General features: G+C 42.3%; 1 long non-coding RNA gene across 2 annotated transcripts in view; it reads right to left on the bottom strand.

Moving 5' to 3' along the window:
- Nucleotides 1-14,744: 14,744 nt before the first annotated feature.
- LOC138757527 (uncharacterized) overlaps nt 14,745-23,768 on the bottom strand; it is a 50,801-nt gene continuing 41,777 nt past the window's right edge. Inside the window, exons 1-3 of one of the 2 annotated variants that reach the window (XR_011353657.1) lie at nt 20,493-20,649; nt 16,867-16,941; nt 14,745-15,443 (exon numbers count right to left, since the gene is read on the bottom strand). This is a non-coding gene — a long non-coding RNA (uncharacterized lncRNA). Of the gene's footprint in view, nt 15,444-16,866; nt 16,942-20,492; nt 20,650-23,768 lie in introns of those variants that run through there. The other variant, XR_011353658.1, reaches the window with a different exon arrangement.

Genomic DNA, 23,768 nt, shown 5'->3' with positions numbered 1-23,768 from the left:
TTAGAGATATCTGGGGATGAATTAATTTCTGATCAAAACAACAGGATAGTCTGGCCTGGAGGATTAAGATGGGAGCGCTACACCCCAGATATCTGCAAAACAGGAGATGACTTGTGATAACCCTTATGCAAAAAGATCTAGCAAAGGAAGACAACTTTTGTTCTGTATGATAATGAAATCTAGCAAAGGAAGCCAACTTTTGTTCTGTATGATAAGGTTGATCTATATAAACTGAGGAATAGCAGGAATAGCTCACTGTACAGGTAACCTATGAACTAACGATTGACCCAGAGCTCTGTTAAGTTTTATTCTTGTGCTGTGTAATAAATTGACTGTTGAACCGAATACCTTCTCCTATCACTTCATTCAAAGAACACGCTGGACTCAGACCACACATAGACTAAATTAAGTGTAAGGTAAAGCCAGAGTCCGACAGAACCAGCTACCAGATAATGTGTGTAATGGAAGATTCTAACCATATTTCTTACTTTTGCATCCTTTGCTTCTGCAAGGCTGAGAACCTGCTTGTTTTTTAGAATCAGCAGACATAAGCTAAATTCCACCGAGGGGCCAGAGATGCAGTTATCTGATGAAAGGACATCTGTGTACCAAGAACATTTAATCTTCCTGCTTGTTTTGATCACAGACTGTCAGAGGCCTAGCCTTGATGCATAATAAACCATTGTATTCAAAGTGATAAGCTTAAAATTATGTTACTAGTTAGAAACCTAGTATGCTAGCTTGCTTGCTTATCTTTCTTGCTGTGCTGGGAATAGGTGCTTGGGTAAGCCGTTTTTGGGTAATATAAGCCATGGTCCCGCTGCTGAAGAGAGAGACTCTCCGAGAGGTGGCAACATCTCTCAGCAAGAAGAAGAACTTCTAGAGTCCAGCCAACGTCCCGGTCAGGGGAGGTGGAGAAGGTGCTACCGGCGCCCTGACAACCTACTACAAGTGTGCAGTCGTTGCCTCGCTTCGGCAGTTGGGACCAGACCAAGCATTGATAATTTTAGTTGGGAAGGGCTTGCATATTGTAGTGTGAAATCAGCTTTTGAATTTGTAATAAACATTTGTATAAACTGAACTGCTCTCGGTGTGTGTGTGTCTATTTTCTTTTGGTAGCTCAAACACTGTGACCAACCTAAAATGAACAAAGTGAGAGGTATAAGTTTACCCAAGACAATATGGTAGAGGTAGATATAATCACAGTGTTTAAAACACTTTTGGACAGAAATATGGATAGGAAAGAAATGGAGAGAAATGGGCAAATTCAGGAAAATGGCATTAACATAAATCGGCACCTCAGTCAGCAAGGGTCAGGCCAAAGGGTCTGTATCTTTGCTGCATGACTCAGTGATTCTATGACACTATATGAAGATCATATTACTTTGGATTAGGTTTCCGTAAATGACCAGCTATGACCCGACAGACTCATCATATTGTGGACAGAGAGAAGCTGGAGAAATTTAATGGATCAAGCCACATCCATGGGCAACAATGTTTAAACAATAATTTGGATTAGGACCCTTACAAAATGCTGGATACTGCTTGACTCGCTGAGTTTCTTCAGATTCTAGTTATCTGCTCAAGGAGGTAGAAGCCGCAGTTCTCGTTTATCCTCGTGTTGTGAGTCTGATGGCTCTCTGGAACACAATCTTGATTCTGGAAACTGTCAGGGTATATATGCTGGTTTGGGCATGTTTAGTGTGACTTTAGGAGCTCTTTCCCTTCTCAGAATGGTGCACAACATATCGATTCCAGCAATGCCTGCAATCGCAAGGATCGCACTTTAGTGAATATTTCTGACAGTGAGCAGCTGTTATGCTGTTTGGCCAACTTTTGAAAGGAACCGATTTAGGTGTTAGAAGGTATATGCACAGGTTTAGAAATCCAGTTTCTCGGCAAATATGCTTTTGTGCAGCCTGGTGTTGTGAAACTAACACAGACAGAAAACAGACTGGGTGATCTCTTCACTGAGCACTAACTCTGTCTGGGTCTAAGTTGGCTAGCAATGGTATAATTGGTAACGAACCATTACCATAGGTTAGAAGATGAAGGAACACATGTAGTATTGAACACTTCTAAGCGTAATGTGTGCATTCTCTGTGGCCCATTGTCCCTTCAGTGCTTGTCATGAACATATATTATATCTCCGTTTAAAAATCTGTGACCAAAAATTGGACATACTGTATGTAAAATAATTAAGCATGATCTTGGTAATAGACTAGTTTAGGGTAATAATAGTAGTTTCAGAACCCATTCTCCAGCAGGAAATAGTGTGACTCTCCATGAACTAGGATCCTCAACTCACTTACTAAAAGCAGACAGCATTTAGTTTACTCATTTATGCAGCTCAGGCAAAACTTTAATTTTAAAGAGGCCACACAGTTACGAAAGAATAGAATTAAGTTGCAATTAGTTTATTTGGAAAATCTTTTGATGAGAAAAATTCTGGAGCAGGCATTCTGAAATGATAATATGGAATGTAAAACAGAGCACAGTAACAGACCCTTTGACCCATTCATGATGACAACGTAAACCAATGGTTTTCAAACTCTCCCCCTCGCCCAAAGTCACATACTGCTTTAAGTATTCCCTATGTCATAGGTACTCTGTGATTAGCAAAGGATTGCTTAAGGTGGTATGTGGGTGAAAGAAAAAGTTTGATAACCACTGTTTTAATTATACCTAATTGACTCATTATGTGCACAGTTTCATAACTCCAAAGGAAATGGGCCAATGACAATTTTTCTTAAGCAAAATATTTCACTAACAATTGGTTCTAGATCAGTGATTCTCAACCTTCCCTTCCCACTCACATACCACCTTAAGTACTCCCTTACTAATCACAGAGTACTGATGGCAAAGGGATTAAGGTGGAATGTGAATGCGGGGGGGGGGGGAGCAGTTTGAAAACCACTGACAAATGGATCCCATCGACCTGCAGGTAATCCATATCCATCCATTTCCCAGCCTGTATCAATGCTGTAGTCAATTCCATCGTTTCTACTTCCACCATCTCCCCAGGCAGAGTTTTCCAAACATTTGCCACTCTCCAACTGAAAAAAAAATGCCTTGAAAATCTCCTTCAGATTGTCCCCTCTCAACTTAGTCTGTGACCGTTAGTATTTGACCATTCCATTTGGAAATAAAATTATCTTCTTGTCCTTCTCTTATACACTGATTGACACTGATCTATAAGGATTCTGAACTGGAAACTCTTATGAACAATAATGTATCTTAAAATAGCAACCCTGAACATGTGGAGTACCAAACACACTAGGCAATGTGCCAAAATCAAGGCAGATGTGATTTTAATACAGGAGGCTGCTGCACCTCGGGAACTATCGGAGGTGGTAACAATGGTGGCTCCTTGGGTTTTCTGTATGGTCAGGGTGAGAACAATTGCTGCGGATCCAGTCTGGGTATCTTGCTGCAGGGAGGCAAATTTGTAGTTACCAAGGTTAAGGAGGTAGTAAGGGTGCTTCTTCTCGTGGGGGACCTAAAGTTGAAAGAACCAAAGACTTGTTGATCCAAACCAAGGCTTTTATTAACTAAAAGACTGGAGCATATCACATGTAGGTCAACCAGTCCAGAATGACCTGGTCTGGCTAAAAGCAATCCTTTAAGACCTGCCAGTAGGTGTGGCTACACTCTCAGTCAATCACAGTCATCCTACCTCTACATATACACATTGGTGATAGGATCTGTATTATCACATTTACCCCTTCTTTGAGAACTGACCCCGGGGTGGATGAAGGGCTGTAAAAAAAAAGAAAAAAAGGGCCCGGTGGAGGTTAGGGGCTGTACCGGTCAGGGGGCCTTACCATCCGGCATGACCACCGTGGGGCCGGGATTGTGGTCGCTGGAGTCGTGTCGCTGGCATGCTCATAGGGTGCGGCCACTGCTTCGCTCAATTCCCCAACGGCGTTGTCGACAGTCTGGTCTGAGCTGGTGGGGTGGTGCTGGTCCCTCTGTTCAAGCACATGACTTGGGGGAGAAGGAATTGGGGGAGGTTGGGTTAAAGGCACTGCTGTGCCTGATGGTTTGGGCTAGGTCCCTTACCGAGACTGTGTCCTCCCACCTGTCCGGGTACTCAATGTAGGCATAATGTGGGTTTGTATGGAGTAGAGTCACTCGGTCAACCAAGGGGACGTTCTTTGAATACCGGATGTGGCGTCGTAGGAGGACCGGCCCAGGAACAGTGAGCCACGCTGTTATGGTTGTTTCAGATTTGGATTTCCTCGGGAACGAGAACATCCTTTCATGGGGGGTGGCATTGATCGCAGTGCGTAGGAGGGAGCGGATGGAGTGTAGGGCAGTAGTGAGCACGTCCTGCCAGTGAGAGGTGGGGAGACCTTTGGACCAGAGGGCAAACGTAACTGCTTTCCAGACGGTGGCATTCTCTCTTTTGACTTGCCCATTATCACGTGGGTTATAGCTGGTGGTCCTGCTTGAAGCAATACCACACTCCAGAAGGTACTGCCACAGCTCTGCGCTCATAATGTGGAGTAACTGGGATACCCAAAGATGGCGAAGTGCTGTGCAGAGCCTCTATGACTGAGGAGACAGTCATGTCCGAACAGGGCACAGCGAACGGGAAGCGGGAGTACTCGTTGATGGCCCTAAGGATGTAGGTATTACGGTTGGTCGATGGTAGGGACCCCTTGAAGTCCATGCTGAGACGCTCAAAGGGGCGGGAGGCTTTGATGATGTGGGTGTTCTCCGGACAGAAGAAGTGGGGCTTGCACTCAGGCTCAGGTCATGGAGTGAATCTCCTCGACCGTGTAGGGCAGGTTGCGAGCTTTGGCAAAGTGCACGAACCTAGTGACCCCTGGATGACAGAGCTCCTTGTGGAGTCTCTGCAGCCTGTCCATTTGTATGTTGGTGCAAGTCCCCCTGGAGAGCACATTTGAGTTTACCAGGCCGATACAATATGTCACAATTAAAGGTGGAGAGGTCGATTCTCCACCTGACCATTTTGTCATTCTTGATTTTACCTCGCTGGGTATTGCTAAACATGAAGGAGACCGAACATTGGTCAGTCAGCAGTGTAAAGTGCCTGCCAGTGAGGTAGTGTCTCCAACAATGTACTGCTTCAACTATGGCTTGGGCCTCCTTCTCGACAGAGGAATGTCGGCTCTCAGGACCCCGGAGGGTTCTGGAGAAGAAGGCTACCGGCCAGCCGGCCTGGTTCAAAGTGGCTGCCAGTGCAAAGTCGGACGCATCGCTCTTGACTTGGAATGGGATGGACTCATCCATGGCATGCAGTGTTGCAGCAGCAATGTCTGATTTGATGCATGGGGGACCATCCAGGCTGATGGTTCCGGCTGGTGACTTCAACTATATCATCGACACAGCTGCACAATCCAGCAATCCAGCTGTGCTGACGACAGTCTGGACGGATCCTCCAAACTCTTAATGGAGATGGTAAGGATGCACAGCTGTGGTACACTTTCAGCAACCCTGCAGGTGGAGCACAGCCACAGCTCACCTGGTCGAGATTGGACAGGTCATCCTGATCCTTCATAGACTGTCTTCGTGTCAAAGGCCATCATGGCCTTCTTTGACCCCAGTGAAGTGACCAAAGAGACCACCAACAGGTTCTTTTTTTTCAATTTACACCCAATTAATCTACATTTCAAAGTGGGAGGAAACTGGAGCCCCTGGAGAAAATCCATGCAGTCACAGGGAGAACGTACAAACTCCTTCCAGACGGCGTGGGATTCGAATCCCGGTCCTGATCATTGGCGATGTAAAGGGGTTGTGCTAACCACAATACCACAATACCAACCGTGCCACTAGTAAGGCTTTATCTTTGAGTATTAGGTACTGTGAATTAGCAAGGCTTTATCTGTAAACTTAGGGGAGGAGGGGTTAATTATGACGGTGACCCATTTAGCATAGCAGCTAGCACAACACCAGTGACCGGTGTTCAAAACCAGCACTGTCTGTACGCAAGTTTAAAAATGGCGGGGATTAATTATGACAGCAGCATGGTTAGTGTAGCAGTTGGTGTAACACTGTTACAGCACCAGTGACTGTTTCAGATTTAAATTGTTTAAGTTATGGGAATTGCCTGATTAAAATGGACTTTACATAATGAAAGACTACAATATTGACTTTTTCAAATTACTGTACATTTTGCACTGTCTTTTGGTTTTTAAACAATGTATTCTTAATTCAGGTGTATTAGTTAGGCATTGGAAGAGTGAGTCACAGACAACTGGAAAACTCGGATTTCTGACATCCATGATCCTCGTAGGTGCTGGATAATGGGGATTCTACTGTACTACACTCTGTTCCCTCTTCCAGATCATTAATGTATACTGTGAACAGTTTGAGTCCAGCACTGACCATTGCAGCACGCGCTCTATAGGTTAACCAATCCTCTACCCAGGCTAATACATCTCCACCAATCCTTTCCTTATGTACGTCCTTTAATGTGCACCTGTCATGTTGGGAAGAGTATCACGTTGTGTGGATTCACAGAGAGACGAGTCTGGACACAAGTGTTAAAATCACACATAACTTTAATTAACGCATGGGAGACAATCAGGGAAGAGCATTAAACAGTACACAATTACTAATTCACATAAGCAGCAATATATACATTCACCTCCGACCTAGGTTGGACTCCGACAATAGCTCACACACTTAGGTACACACACTACAAACAGGAACTCTTACACACAATTGGTTCCCTGTACCAACGAGGGTGGAGCTCTACTGCAAGTATTGATCTATTGCAATACTACGGCTCAGCTTCAGTGTAGTGCATACTTTACCTGCAACACTTCTAGTGATGTCCACAGTAGTGACCTGGCATGGAGCGTGTTTGGGGCTTAGACCACGAGGCAGAGAGAAAGAAATGTGCTATGCACTGATGTTTTATACAGTTCTGATCTGGGTGTCTCGCCAATAATGACCCTAGGTGATTTAAATTAGCTAATGGCAAGGCATGCACTAATGGGTGGCTGGAGTCCAACCGTAATTGACAAGTGATATGACTTCTGAATAAGTTTCAAAAGGGTAGACACATGACCACACACAACAGCATCTTATTGAACATTTCCTGTAAATCCAGGTAACAATGTCCATTTGCTCCATTATCTACTGTGTTCATTGTATCCACAAAGAACTCTGGTAAGTTTGCTTAATCCATGCTGTGCCTGCCTGATGGATCCATTTTGCTCCAGATGCCTCGCTATTCCTTCCTTAATGATATCAGCAAGCATTTTTCAAACTACAGATGTTAAACTAACTGATTGTTTCCAGTCTTTTGCTTACATCATTTTTTGAACAGAGGTGTGACATTCATCATCTTCCAATCTGCCATATCCGGCCTAGAGTCCAGAGAATTTTGGTAAATTATCACCAAAGACTCAACTATAACTTCAGCCATTTCTTTCAGTGCCCTGGAATGCATTCTTTTAGGACCAGGGGACTTATCTATCTTTAGACCCTCAAGTTTTCTCAGTATCATTTCTTTAGTGATAGCTATTACATCCAGGTCCTCACCTCCCATCACATCCATAACACCTGTTTTGGCATGGTGGATGTGTCTTCCATTGTGAAGACCAAGAGAAAATAATCTTTCAAAGCCTCCACCATTTCCTCATTACCCAATATCTTATTACCTTCTCAGAAGTGGCTATGATGTGACCATCCATCTCTCTATGTTCCAGACAGATGATTTGCTGAGAAAAAGACCAGGGAGCCCCAAATACTGCGTTGCAAGACAAAACCTTGGGAGTTTTAAACAGGAGTAAATTGATGGAGTTACGCGATCTCACCAACAGCAGATCAGATTACCGTTTTGCAGTACTACTATCTCTAATTGATGGAGTTACGCGATCTCACCAACAGCAGATCAGATCACCGTTTTGCAGTACTGCTACATCTAATTGATGGAGTTACGGATCTCACCAACAGCAGATCAGATCACAGTTTTGCAGTACTACTACCTCTAATTGATGGAGTTACGGATCTCACCAACAGCAGATCAGATCACCGTTTTGCAGTACTACTACCTCTAATTAATGGAGTTACGCGATCTCACCAACAGCAGATCAGATCACCGTTTTGCAGTACTACTACCTCTAATTGATGGAGTTACGGATCTTACCAACAGCAGATCAGATCACCGTTTTGCAGTACTACTACCTCTAATTGATGGAGTTATGGATCTCACCAACAGCAGATCAGATCACCGTTTTGCAGTACTAATACATCTAATTGTGAGAGCTATCATGAGGAGGAAGCTCCAAGGATCTCCTCAACCTCATCATCAGACAATGTCATCTGAGCACTAAAGAAAAGGTTGAAGATTTTGCAATTATTTTTAGGCAGAAATGTGAAGGAATTAACCAATACAACTTCCTCCTGAATTCCCCACCACCACAAAAGCCAGTCTCCAGCCAATTTGATTCCCCTCATGTGATATCAAGATGCAGCTCAGGACACTGACATGACAATACCTCAGCTGCAGTACTTAAGACTTGGACTAGCTGTGTTTCTGATTTCAATTATCTTGGTGAAACTCAGCATCAGTGAATCAGCTTTGGTGACTAAATGTCACTTGATGGAATGCCAATGGCATTTTCCATCTCTTTGCTGGTAATTGAAAGCAAAGTTACAGGACTGGTAGCTACCTAACAAGGTGAGAAATCACTCAGTTTTTTTTCCAATTCACAAAATGCAGGAGAAATCCAATTCAACTAATCACTGCCCTTTAGGATTACTGAGAATCAGGAAGACACCTTCACATAAGGGTGGGAGAGGGGGGAGTGGGGAGGGGAGAAGAGAAGGGAGAGACATTCAGGCTAATGGGTAAGAGGTAATAAATGGATGCAGGAGGGAGGATAATAGAGAAAGTGCAAAGTGACATTGAGTTTTGTTGTTCGATCTCTGGTTAGATTCAAGATTCCTTTAATGTCATATAATAGTACAGAACATGTAATATTACACAAAAGTACCTTCTGCCTACTGTAAGGAAGGCAAGAATCTCCATTAGGATCGTCCGACTCCCCTAACAGAAAGAGGGAAAGAGAAGCCAAAGAGCATCCCCTCAGAGTACTGAGTGTCCAGTGCTCCCACAGCCCCTGCAACCACACAGACTCCTGTTCGATCCATCAGCATCCTGAACTTCAGATCCAAACCTCTGACACAATCAGGAAGCCTTCAACACCCGAGGCTCTTTGGGAGCCATTTTTGCCCTCAGCACATTCTCAAAACCCACCTCCTATACCTGGTTCCCATGAGCCAGTCTCCATCAGCCCACAGCTTGAGCGGGTACCCTGACTGTATGTCACCTGCAGCCTGTGTGGGTCCCTCAGGCACTGAGCCTCTCACTGGTCCACTGCCTTGGTCACAGTCCTGTAGGATCATCTCTTTTGCTTCTCCTTCTCAATGGGGAAGGTTGCTTTCCCCGTTTCCGGTGCCCTGCTCCCTGGAATCAGCAACCCCTCATCTCCACTGTTGAGCCCAGGTGCCACCATCTTGGGCACAGACCCATGGTTGCAGGATTTTAATTTTAAAGTGCTGTTGGCACCTCTAACAGTCCGTTTAATATCTGTGTGGAACTGTCAGCATGAGGACTGGGAGGCTGAACCCTTCAGAGCAGCACTATTACATTATCCAGGACAGAAGAGTGTGGAATGTGATGGAAGGAGCAGAAAAAATGGATATTGGAGACCACAAAATATTTGATCTTCAACTCGTTACAGACTGTTAAAGAGTGACAAATGAAATAGTAATTATCTAAACAAATGACTACGTTTGCCAGTAAAATGATAAGCATTGAGGATTATTTCAATTATCCATCAATAAGATGAATAAATAAGGTATACCAGTAGACAGAAAGCTGGTGTTTATTAATATATTCCATGATTGGATATGGAAATTGTGGAGGACCACCAAGTTTAAAGATAACTATACTGCTCACACAAAGTATAAGATGGACAAAGTGTAAAGCAGATTGTTCCTGAAGCAGAACATGCTCTGAGGGTCCCTCAGATTCCTTTCAATCTCACCTCTTCTCACCATAAATCTATACCCTTTAGTTTGAGAATTCTCTACCCTGGGAAAAAGACTATGATCATTCACTTTGTCCATGCTCCTCATAATTTTATATGCTCAATAAAGTCACTCCTCAGCCTCCTGCACACCAGGGAGCCAAAACTCAGCTGATCCAACCTCTCCCCATAACACAAGGCCTCTAGTTCCAGTAGCATCCTGGAGAATCTGCTCTGCACTCTTTCAATTCATTGACATCCTTTACATACATGCTGAAGGCCTTCTTCATGAATGGGCTGCTCAACTCACAGGTCAGAGTAAAGTAGTTTGGAAGAAATGCTGTCAATGTCTGGATTGGACACTATTTGATGAGATGGTATATGACAACCTGCTTCCAAGTATAATTGCAACAGATGCATAGATGATTTGTATAAATTAAATGAGCTCTGATCATATTTAAAAATGCAGTTTCAATTAAATCTAATTTTGTACATGTTGTTTTGGACCCTGATGAAGATCTGAGATTAAAACTGAAATTGGGAATAACAAAGTGCACTAATTAGCATCTGTGGAGAGAGAATCACTCCCTGACTGCATGGATCACCACTTTACAAAGTTCATAGTCTCAATGGAGTCCCTACTGTACCTGCTCTTTTCTTTCTGAAATAAACTTTATTCACATTAAAACTATGTACAAAGAAAACCATGCATCCTTTATAAAAACTTGGTGTCTTATTGGAACTAGGATGTGAGGAGGTGCTGAGGGTGCTGAAGGGTCAGAGGTTTGGATCTGGAGTTTGGGTTGCTGATGGTTTGGACTAGACTCTGAGGCTGCGGGGGCTGCGGAAGCACTAGAGGCAAATCTACGGACATTCGGTGACTCTGGGGGGGACTCTCTTTTGCTTCTCTCTCTCTGACTATAAGTCAGACTATAAGAGGCACTTAGGCAAATCCTGCCAGTGGCAAAAACGAATAGGACACTTTTTTATTACTATAATAATAAATTGAATCTTGAATATTTATTTACTGGATACATTCTATTATTGTACATTGTCACATTAATCCTCCAATTTATTATGTTGCACAGATGACATTATCATAGCCCTTTGTAATTATTATTCCCCTCCTGTCTCAGACTGTCAATGTTCAGAAGGACTTGATAGGCTAGCCATTTTCAACATTTTATTGGCTAACACCCCTTCAGGACTCTGCTCAAAGTTTATGGGCCCCCTTCCTTGTGAAGCAGTCAAGTTTAGTTGGTTCCTTCTGTACTTCTCCTGACTAAACAGAAAAAATACTTTCTGATTTCAGTCCATGGACCCCCTTAAATCTGCTGTGGACCCCAACTAGGGGGGTGGGAGTGGTGGGTCATAAGGCCACCATTGAGAATGGCTGCTCTAGTCTATTGTGACCTGCACTTACCGCAGGTATGTTTAAAGCCTGCAGGCTTGCTTGATCCCCTCCTGTTCTTTGTTGATACCTTATGCTGTGCACAATTCGTCTGGAGGAGAGACAGTCATGAGTTAGTGAGAATTCACACCATTTTATGGTGATTTAACTGTTCCTCTGTATTGGTATTTCAAACTCTATTTGGATGTATACTGGGAGATTTCATTGCTTCATATATGGTATTAGGTATGATTACATTTGATGAAAATGTAATATGATGAAATCACTTTAATACTGGCAACTAGCCAATTAATGAGCAGTCTAGACCAAGCCACGAGAGGCTCCTAAGGTGGTCTTTTATTTGAATTAAAACGTGTTTTCAGGGCTTGTTGGTGCAGTTATCTCCCAGGTTATCTCCCAGTATTTTCCTGTGAATTGTGCATGTGAGTCTTCCAATAGGACAAAGTGTGTAAAAGTGATCTAAGGCCAATGAATTTTATGATTAGTATTGATGGCACTGATGCTGGTGGATCACGGCGACTTTCTGCGGGCTGCGGAGGCCTTCACTGTTAAATTTGTTGTGAAATACTCAACTTCTGAGCTTATTTCACTGAAATCAGCGGAATGCAGTCTTGCCCCCCAGCCACGAGCTGCTGAACAGAGTTAATGATCTACAAATCTCCTGGGTAGTGGCTGAGTCAGGAACAGGCTGGCTGGAAGGTAGAGGTTGAATTTGGAAACATAGTGTGACGGCCAGGATCCAAACAAGGCAAATGTTCAGATACTAGAGAAGAAAATTAACAATTTGCAGTCATGGCTACTTTATCAGAGACAGGTGAGACAAATCTCAGTTGTTTGCTGCACCGAGACCGGGCTAACAGAGAACACACCAGACACCACTATCCAACTGGATGTTTTCACCATTCATAGACTAGATTGGAACTCAGATTCAGGAAAATGGAGAGAGGGTGGTGCACAGATATGAGGGTTATGTTAGCCTCCTGCTCTACTGCCTTAGAGCAAATCTCGATTAAATGCAGACCCTTCTATCTACCGCTAGTTCTCATCTGTGATTCTCACCAGGGTTTATATCCCTCCCAATACCGATTACAAAAAGGCACTTGTGGAGCTGCCATGATGTAGTCAGTAAACAAGAGATGACCCAGCCTGACATACTACAAATTTTAGACAGAAGGCCCTGCCAAACTGCCGTGTAAAATGGGGTTTGCCCGGTTAGCGCCCCACTCACGCGGCAGTTTGAAAGGGTCCGACCCAGTCACCATGGTCCTAATCCAACCGGGTCCCTGACCTACCTCAGAGGTAGTCAGGGAACCCAGTTAAAACTACCTAGGTCGCGTCCACTAGCGACTTGAAAACGAAAATGGCTGACCCGCTTATTCCGGTGATGTCAGTGCTTGCGTGCGTGCTGGTGCCAAGTTCAAATGTAGAGGAGGAACTCAGCAGTGCAGGTCAGTGAAAGCGGATATTATAACATGGTTTAAACGTGTTTCTTAGTCATTGTAAGGTTCAAATTTTTAACTTCATTTCATCCCTGGTGACAATGGGCACTATGTTGGGTGCTCATTTAGAGAGAGAGGGACTTTATTCCAGCCTTTAAACCTGCAGTCTATTCCACTTGAGTGCGGATCATCTAGCTTGCCTTGTGTGGATTGTGCATGAAAAAGTAAATTCTAACAGATTTAAATTCGATGTCTTTGCTGATATTCAATAATAACACCTTGATCAGAAATTCTGCTAATTTGAGTAATGGCTGGTATATAGTTGGAAGCTGAGGTCAGAGAGCTGCCAATGCAAGTAAACTTTTATCTTGTATGTATGACATCATTGTGCTGGGGTTGAGGGAGGCAGGTTATGAGAGGACAAAAACACAGATAATAAACAAAGGGAAAAAGAGCACAAGAGATTTTTGCAGGTTACTGACCACAACAGTCGTAGTGGAAAAGGGTGATTGGACTGGTCCTATAGTCAGCAGCCATTTAATATCTGGTGTGTCAGCCCATCTACAACTCATATTTCCCTGATAGCAATCTTGGATATACCACTGATTGCTAATAGCTCACGTGCCAGCAAGGCATCCCCCAGCTAGAAGGTCCCATTGAGACATCCACTCCCTGCGTGACTGTGGCTCCCTATGAGCCAAGTCCTCAGCTGGATGGGGGTAAATTGGAGGATACCGTGGAGGAAGACCCCAGCGGCCAGGCACATGACAGTGTGATGAGCCTAGCTAGTGCTGATACTATCAAGGGCAGAAATGCCAATGGATACCCCATGCTATCCCAGCACACCATCAATGGAGACAGAACATGTGAATGGTAAGCCTGAACAGAGCATGCAGGAGCAGCATTCCATGCTGGTATCCTTCAAGTATTTCATTCGGTTGTGTTTGTCAACTTGCTGATTGCAACTGACTCGTGTGCTCTGTAAATTCTGTTCCTTTTCACTGCAGGATTCTTAAGGAGGGGAAAGAGGATGAGAGCCACCTGGGAACAGTGCATTACCGAGGCAACGCAGAGCTTTGTGAGGGAGATGGCGATGGAGGAAGAGGACCATGACTGTATGCGGCAAGAGATGAGACTGCAGGAATACAGGTGTCTGCAGGTGTCTGAACAAAGGGTATGCTGAGGTGATGCCTGGACAGCATCAAAGGGATCCTGACCACCCTGCAGGATGTCATGCAGGACCAGACCTCTGTCATGCGTGAAATGCTGTGCCTCATGAAATGCTCTGGTGCATTTATGTCCAGACCTCCGCAGTTGCCCTTTCACATGCCCCCTCCCCCCACACCACCCTTTCCCCCACATCATTCTCCCAGCAGTCTCCCACCTCCCCCCTTGTCCCGATGGGGTCTCAACTACAATTCACCCATTACCTGCAGGCCTCAGCAGGAGGTCATTCCCACTGGTGTGGTTGCCAACCAGTCCCAAGGAGAGATTGTCTACATCTTTCCCCCTTCCCTCATCCTCTCAGCAGTGCTGTTGCAGTCAATAGATGAGAGTTTTGCATTCAATTTCCTGTGCATCATGCTTCTTGATGTGCAGTGTTGCACATTATTAGCATGTAATATGTTTATGTGGGGACACAGACATGCAGCAGTGTGGGCAAAACAAATGTGTTCTTATCCTATGTCCCATTGCGGCAACTACATGAGTGCACTAATAATGCATTTGTCAGTTGACAGAGCGAATGCTGTGCATTGTTTTATGTTTGATTTTTATTGTGTATTACTTTTTACCCATGTTCTACACAGAGCATGAATGCCAGGAAATGGTTCACATTTCGATCTTGTTAAAGGACTGGTATGGGCTAGTGTCAGATGCAACGTTTTTATTAGATTTGTAACATTATCGAGGCACAAAGTACAGAATTTAAGGCATTAAATCAGCATATGTTTACATCAGATGCTAAATGTATGTGGCAGTAATGCACGGATAATGGCCACAGTCAGGCCACTTTATGTTAGTTTTAAAACTTTTCACTACATGCTTGCACAACTCTTTATTGAGCTTTATTGAATTTTGCTGCATGATAACTTTGCACCACACACCTTGCTAATTAATCCAATAAAGATGAACTTTGACATCATCTCACAGTATCCAATGTCCAATGTTTGCATAGTTGACACAATTGCATCATGGATGGCATGGGTGACGCACAACTGTCGAACCAAGCAAAGAATTTCTCTCTGGTGAGGAAGCTACTGCTCCAGAGTGATGTTCCCCTCAGGCAGATAGTTATCCTTGTTAATCTCACAAAGGTTATGCAGGATGCAACAGGCAATGACAATATCCGACGCAAAGGATGTGCTGACATCCAATTGCTTGCTCAAACAGCTCCATCACCCTTTGATCTGACCAAAGGCATTCTCAACCACTATCCGTGCTGAACTCAGACAATGGTTGCACCTCCATTTCTGGGGCTTGAGAGCTTGATGCTGTGTGATCCCCTTCAATTCCTGAGGGGTAAGCAGGGCTCTCGACCAGATGTGCTGGAATCTCCATGTTTCCAAAGTGCATGGATACCTGTAATCAGTGCAAAACAGATGTGTGAATATTGCATCTCGCTCACCCATTCTTTAATGCATGCACACATTTAACAACCATTCTGCCATCAATGCATGTGTGTCTTGGTTGACCAATTAATTTTTTTCAGCCCTGCACACAATCTGCCCTTTGTGGTCCAGATACATACCTCCCGTGGGAACAGATATCCACCCGCATCTTCTGCCTTCCTGTAAAGGGGTGAGTTGGCTAATACCCGAGCATCGTGAGTACAGCCGTGCCATCCCAAGGAAACAGCACAATGCAATGAGTGACAAGCTGTAGGCACGTACTTTCGCATGCAGTGTATATTAGAGTGCAGAGCTCCCTTACTGTCCTTTGTGGTCCACAACAGCTTGAAGAATTATAGAGTGCCACCCCTTACGGTTGTAGTTCGATGATTTGTAATCTTTTGGGGCCATGATGGAAATATGTGTGCCATCGATAGCCCCAGCACACATTGGATATTCTTTCTTGGCAAACCCATTTATAATCTCCTGCAAGCATGTCCCATTTGGTAGTTGAATGCAACATTTCATAAGGGTCCATCTCAGGGGACGTGTCACCTCTGTCATGACCATCCACACAGTGGATAAACCAACACCAAAAAGAACACTGATGGTGTGATAATCTCATGGAGTGGCATACCACCACAGGGCAATGCCAAGTCGGACATGAGGTTCCAGAGGTCTTCTGGTTCGTAACCTGACTCCTCAAATCTGACTCGAGGAGTTCACATGTTGAAGGTGCTCTTTGACATTTGGAAATGAGTTCGCCAATCAACATCATCAAATTTGGACTCGAAGTTCCCCCATGGTACTGATCTCTCTATTTTCCTCCTCACTCTGGTTTGCAACAGGAGGTGAAGGAAGCTTACATAAGCCAGCAGCCTGTATCTCCATCTGTCTATGGCAGTCAGCCTATCCTCCATGTCCTCATGCAGCCATATACTGAAGAGTGCAGTGCTTAAACCTGCTGCTCATCAACTGACTGCAGCATTTGCCTGACAGCAGTGGTCACAATAGTTACCTGTTGTACTACAGCACAGCAGAGTTGCTTAGCCAGCATTTGAAAATTTTTCCCATTCCCATTCGCCATTTGAACTTTGATTTGTCATTTCTGGTAGTACTTCCGGTGAGTTTTGTGACACATCATTGTGGGGTAGGGATCCCCCTTAAATCGCCGGGGTGGTGATTTAACATATCGATCACCCTGCAGCTTAAAGGTGCTTCCAGCACACCCAGGTACCAGAAGGGCTACCCAGGTGCAGCAGTTTAAAAGTGCCTAGACACTTTAACCAGGCCTGTGTCATGAAAACCCTGCCCAACTACCACTAGCATGTAACCTGTCTACCAGAGGTCCCAGCACACTCGTTCATTGCTACACCAAGATAATGAAGTCCTACCGTTCTTTCCCGAGACTGCATTTTGGCAAGTTGAATCATCTGGCTGTGCTCCTTCTGCCTTCATATAGACAGAGCCTAAAAAGAGAAGTTCCTGAGATCAGGACAAGAAGAATGGCTGCAGGATTTCCTCAATTCTACAGATTGGGCAATGTACAAAGACTCAGCTAAGGATCTGAATAATTACACCAAGCCTGTCAGAGACTTCATCAAAAGAGCTGTGGGCATGTTTATCACCATAAAATCATTCAGCATTTTCTCCAACCAGCAGCCCTTTATGAACAATAAAATCCAGACCTGCTGAGAGCTATATCACAGGCATTTAAGTCCGGAGATCCAGATCAGTACAGAAGGAGCAGGTATGACCTGCAAAAAGCCTTCTCCCAAACAAAGTGGAGTCTGCATATGAAAATGGAAACCATGAGGGATTCCTAACAGCTGTGGCTGGGCCTAAATGACATGACCTGCTTCAAAATAAAATCCAGTGCAGTAGGAGACAGCAAAGCTTCACTTCCTGATGAATCGATGTCTTCTACTCCTAATTTGACCACAAGAAAAAGAACAAGCTACTGTTGTGCACCCCCCCCCATGTCTCCTGATGATCCTCTCCTGTCTGTATTCAAAGATGACATGCGGGCTGCCTTCAGGAGAGTGAATCCAAGGAAAGCATCCAGCCTGGGCGGAGTACCCAGCCAAGAATTAAAACTGACCTGACCAACTTACCAACACATTCACAGATATCTTCAACATCTTACTCCAACAGGGCATGGTACCTATCTGTTTAAAACAGACGTCAATCGGTCCAATGCCCAAAAAGAGTGTAGTAACCTACCTTATTATCTATTGACCAGTAGCACTTACATCAACAATGATGAAGTGATTTGAAAGGCTGGTGTTGAAGTACATCAGCTCCTGTCTGAGGGTGTGGCATGGACCTGTTCAAATTCACCTATCATAGCAACAGGTCAACAGCAGATTCCATCTCACTGGTTCTACACAAAGCCCTGAAACAGCTGACTAGCTCTTATCGACTGCTGTTTGGCATTCAACGCCATAATCCCCTCAAAGCTGGTCAGCAAAATCCAAGACCTGGGCCTCAATACACTCTGTGTAATTGGATCCTTGATTTCCTCACCCCCAGACCACAATCAGTTCTGGAGCACCACAAGGCTGTGTTCTTAGTCCCCTGCTTCACTCACTTTACACTTACGACTGTGTGGCTCGGTATAAAAACAGCATCTTCTTCGAATTCACTAATGATGCCATGGAAGTGAATTATATAAAAACAGTCAATGAATCAGTATTCAGGAGGGAGATTGAAAACTTGGCCGAATTGTGCACCAACAATAATCTCATCCTCAATATTACCAAAACCAAGGAGATAATTGTTGACTTCAGGAAGGGAAATCCAGAGGTGTACAATCCATTGATCATTAGGGGATCTGAAGTGGAGACGGTGAGAAAAATTAAGTTCTTGGGACTATCATGGAGGATCTTTCCTGGAGCCAACACACTTATGACATTGAGAAGAAAGCACATCAGCATCTCTACTTCCTTAGGAGTTAGCGGAGGTTTGGTATGACACCAGAAACCCTGGCAAATTTCTACAGATATGTGGTGGAAGGTGTGCTGACCGGCTGCATCATGGTCTGGTATGGGGACACTAATACCCCCAAATGTAAAGTCCTGCAAAAGATCGAGGACCCAGCCCAGGACATCACAGGCAAAACCTTTCCCACCTTTGAACACATCTATGGGGAATGTTGCTGTTGAGAGCAGCAGCAATCATCAAGGATCCACACGACGCAGCACACGGCCTGTTCTCGCTGGTGCCATCTGGAACCTTGTTCCACCAGGTTCAGGAACAGTTGTAACCCCTCCACCATCAGACCCATCAAGAACAAACTCAATCAGGGACTCATTTAAGGATTCTAATTTTTACACTTTATTGTTTGATTTTTTTTTCTCCTCTCTGTATTGCACAGTCAGTTGTTTACATTTGTTTACTTGTTTACATGTGTACATGGTTTTTTTTGTCACTACCAATAAATGGTAATTCTTCCTGGCCTGCAGGAAAAAGAATGTGATGTCATGTATGTACTCTGACAATAAATCTGATAGAAAGTGCTTTAGGTTGATAGAACATTTGCAAAGAATTGATCAGTGCTTGAAGTTCATGGTACAGTTGGTAGAATGCCTTTTCAAAATAAATAAAATCATTACATTGGAGCAACACTCCTGATTTTGACCTCCATCAATACTTATTCCCACTCTTTCTGAATCTCTTCTGGAAAGATTCCTACTCCCCTTTGGATGGGGAACACCCTGCTCCTCCAGATTCACGACATGACAACCAATTTCTCCCCATTAACAAAGCATTTGACAATATTTCATTGGTTAGGAAACACTGTGGAAATATACTGCACTAGATGTAATATTAATTGTGAACATTGTTTGCTACATTAATTCTTTGCTAGTCATATTATTGGCAAGTTTGTGTCATGTGACTAATTGTTTTCTGGATTGCAACAATGTTTTTTGATAGATCCACAGGCAGTCAGTGCATGAGGAGCTCTTGGAGAAAGTGTGCACTCTGCGTGAACAAGTCTATATACAAGTCTATATACAAGTCTATGTACAAGTCTATATATTTTCCATGTATTTTTAGGAAGAGTTCCCCATGCTTGTGAGATACAAAGTTCTTATAAGTTATAAATTGTACATTTTATTTAAGCTGAAGGTTACATTTGATTGTATTGACAGCATGGTGATTGAATATTAACTACGAATTCTGTGTTTTCATTTAATTGCCTTTGATGGAGCTTCTGGCATTTCAGAGAGAGACTTCTAATTTCTCAGAACATATTCAAATATTTAGATATTAAAGCATTGTAAAAGATTTGAATTAAGCACCAGAAAATTCAATTCTGATGCATTTTTGTTGATTGATTGATAGATAAGCATTTTTGCCAACAGCTGAAATTAAATATCCCTGCTCTGCAGAATAGGTGGTGCAAAACCAGTAGTGCCATTGCAGTTCAATAAGTGAAGCTTAATTTTATTTCCACAGCTTACTAGGTAAATCCTGGTTGACCTTGAGAGAAGTGAAACATATGTTTCAATTATTTCAGCCGTTCATTTTCACAGTTAGAAAAAAAAGGTTTTCTTTGTTTCACAATATAAGTTGATTAATTGAGGTTTATATATGATGGTCCGAGGCTATAACATTAATTGATATTTTACCAAGTTATAAGCAGATTGCTTATAAAGTAATTCATGTGATTTTCACTTTTAATCTTAATAATATTAATTAACAATTAATAATGAAAATGGGAAACTGTTAATTAGAGCAGTTTTGCCAGTTATATATACATTTTGATATTTTCCTTTTGTTATGTTAATGCAACATGTACATGAGATTATTATTATAAACACCAATCAGGTCATGTTGAAATCTGAGAGCATTTTGGATAGAATTAGAAACTTATTTTGGAGCAAGTCACAGGAGTTAAATTTCCACAGTACCCAACGTTATTTTTACTGGGTGCACAGCGCAGTATCACAAACTGTCATCAGCGTGGCTCTTCAGCAAACGCATGGAGCCGCAGATCGGACCACTAAGTACTCACCTGGTTAATGGGCCGCACACGTGCGGTGCTGCTTGCCGAGTAATGGCATGTTGGTTTGCTGTGCCTCCTTTTAGAGGGTGCGGGGCCCCCACTGTGTTTAATTTAAACCTGCCAGCCCCGTGGATCAGTGGCAAACACATAATGATGTCACCACCCCATCCCGTGGAGCCTGGGACGAGAGGGATATAAAAGAAGCATGTAATACTCAAATAAACAGTCTTGTGTTACTAACCCGGTGTATGTGTGTTGTTTTAGTAGCTCTACTGAAGTAGTCACTACAAGATAATATTTCAGGGATAAGGCCAAAATTGAAACATAATTTATATAAAAAAGAATTTGTAAAAATTGCATTAGCAGTTGCAAGACAATGTATAATAGTGACATGGAAATTGGATTCTCATTTAGATTGGAAAGATAGCAAGTGGAAATTCATAGCTGTATACCTTTTGAGAAGATTACATATAAGTTGAGAAATAAATATGATACATTAAAAAAAATTTGGTGCCCATATTTACATATTGTACGTATAAATTTATAAATGGTTTCCCTAAACCTCGGGAAACCTCGTTAACTCCTTGAAATAAATAAACAAATAAAATTGAGAAAGGTTAGAATTAAGTGAAAGACAACCAAGTCTACTTTCTTTCTTTATTAATCATTTTCTCTTTCTTCTTTCTTTTCTATCCTGATCAGAGTTATTTTTTGGGGGAATATTTTTATTTTTATTTTATTTTTGGGGGTTTTATAAAACCATCATGTATAATAGATTTGATAATTATTATATTTTGTATTTTGACATGTATAGAAAATTTAAATATTTTAAAAAAATGTTTTTTTTCTTTGATCCCCAAGCTTTGGGAGGGGTGTGTAGTAGGTCGGGCACAATCTGTGGACAGGGTGAAGAATTAACATTTCATCTTGTTGATCTTTTATCAGGTCAATAAACTCCATTAATAATTCTAAAAGGCCATTAACCTGAAAAGTTAGTCCTACTTTTATTTTCTCAAAACAGAGGCTGCATATCCTGGAGAGTATATCCAACATTTTATATTTTTATTTTCGACATCCACCATTTACAGATATATTTTCTGATATCTCTTTATTTGCAAAGACATTTTCTGTCTTCAATCAAAAAAGATTTTGTAGTTTGTTTCAAAATTGTTACTTTCAAGAACCAGTCATGGCATTCCATCCACTGGATGCAATCTGCAGTCTAGAGCAGGGGTGTCAAACTCAAATTCATGGAGGGCCAAAATTAAAAACTTGGACTAAGTCGAGGGCCGAACTAAATATTTATTGAAAATTTTCAACAACATCTGCATGTTTTCTCTTCTTTCAACATATGTAATGTTAAACTTTTTCTTATTAAAATAAATGTTTAATAATAGTTTTGGATAAACTCTTTCCAGAAGCATTAACAAATGAGAAATAAAATATTCAATAAATAATATTTCTCTATAGAGGATTTGTCAAATGTTGCTAGTGTGCTGTCGAATAGTAAAATCTGAGGGCTATTGAGAATGTGGGAGAATAACATGATTCCTGAAACAATCAAATGGGTGACTGATTGTGGGCATGAACTCTAGCAGGGTTATTTGCCATGCCCTTTTTCCATTGGTACAGATATCCTTTGATTTACACACTTTTCAAGTTTTATGCCTAATGAGCTTGTATCCATTTTTAACCAGGAATATATTTATCACTGTGACATGAAACTATTGGAAGATCGTTTTATCCTGAGATTAAAGTTCATAATATTTACTCAGGCCTGTGTGCGGGAGGGAAGGGTTTGCAGGCGATCGGGTTGGACAACGACAGTGCGGGGGCATTGGCTCTCGATGCAGGGCGGGATCTCAGCGCATCAGCGGCCCCGTCACCGTGAGTCGTGGGTCGGCCTGCGGCAGGGAGGAGGAGTGGGCAACGGTCCTGGTGAGGTCAGGCCCGAGGCCTCCGATTCCGGGCGCTGGGAAGCGGCCTTGGCTTCCCCTGACACCGGCCAGGCCGCGCTGTGGTGGGGGGCCGGGCGGGGGGACACGACAGTGCGGGGGCATCGGCTCTCGCTGCAGGGCGGCATCTCGGGGGATCAGTGGCCCCGTCACCGTGAGTTATTATGAAGCAGCCCAACTTAAATTTATTAGTTCATTGATGGATTTTGTATGGCCTCCCAGTTGGGCTAAAATTGAAATGGCAAGTATTTCTGAATTTGAAATACATCAATTTTTGTTTAGATGTAATATAAATTTGTTACAACAATATAATGTGCCTATACTAAAACATTTAATGAAGTTATGGATAAAGAAAAATAAAATGATAGGCTCAAGGGGTAAATTATCGGCTTTGACTCCTTTGTATAATAATTAACTTATTTCTTTTTGATACATAATCAAAGTTTATTGCATTGGAGATTTAAAGGTGTGAAAAATTTGGGAGATTGTTTTAAAGATGGTAAGTTTTTATCTTTTAATCAGATGAGGGAAGATTTTGGTATTGATAAGAATTCTTTATTTCTTTATTATCAAATTCAATCCTTGGTAAAATATATGTTTGGTAGAGATATGATTTTACCTAAAATGACTAAATTTGATACTTTTCTTATGAAGGTACCAGAGAAGGGTTATATTTCATCTATGTATCAAATATTACAGGATGGTATGGATAAAAAGGGTTGGGATAGATCTAAAATTAAATGGGAAGCGGATATTGGTTTTATCTTTTCTGAAGATGATTGGTTAGATATCTGTTATGATAGTGTAATTAGATTGATAAATGCACATTATGCAATGATTAATTACAATTTTTTACCTCAATTATATTTGACACCTGAAAATTTTAAAAAATATGGTTTTAATTAATCAGATTTGTGTTTTAGATGTAGTGATACAGTTGGAACTTTTTTTCATGCTCTTTGGTTGTGTATACATATACAATCTTTTTGGAAGAAAATTCAATCATTTTTAGAATACCTGTATAAGATTAAAATAGTTTTAGATCCAACAGTATTTTTATTGGGTAGTTTGCAACCTCTCAAAGGTTTGGGATTAGATAAGTTCCAGCTTGGTCCTCTGCGTGGACCAAACTTAAATTTCTCCAAAACTTTAAACAAAATTCTATCAAATGCTTTTTCTGCATCTAAAGATATTACCATCGGGTGATCTAAAGATTGTCGAAATCTATTAATCAAACTAATCACGCGCAAAATGATATCTGAAGCATATCTATTCTTTATAAAACCTGTTTTATCAATATGAATATGAATTTTTAGGGTAAAAATTTAGC

Source organism: Narcine bancroftii, chromosome 1 (genome assembly GCF_036971445.1).
Source record: "Narcine bancroftii isolate sNarBan1 chromosome 1, sNarBan1.hap1, whole genome shotgun sequence".
Lineage (NCBI taxonomy): Eukaryota > Metazoa > Chordata > Chondrichthyes > Torpediniformes > Narcinidae > Narcine > Narcine bancroftii.
The sequence above is the reverse complement of the archived record's forward strand: the minus strand, read 5'-3'. Positions and strand labels throughout refer to the sequence as shown.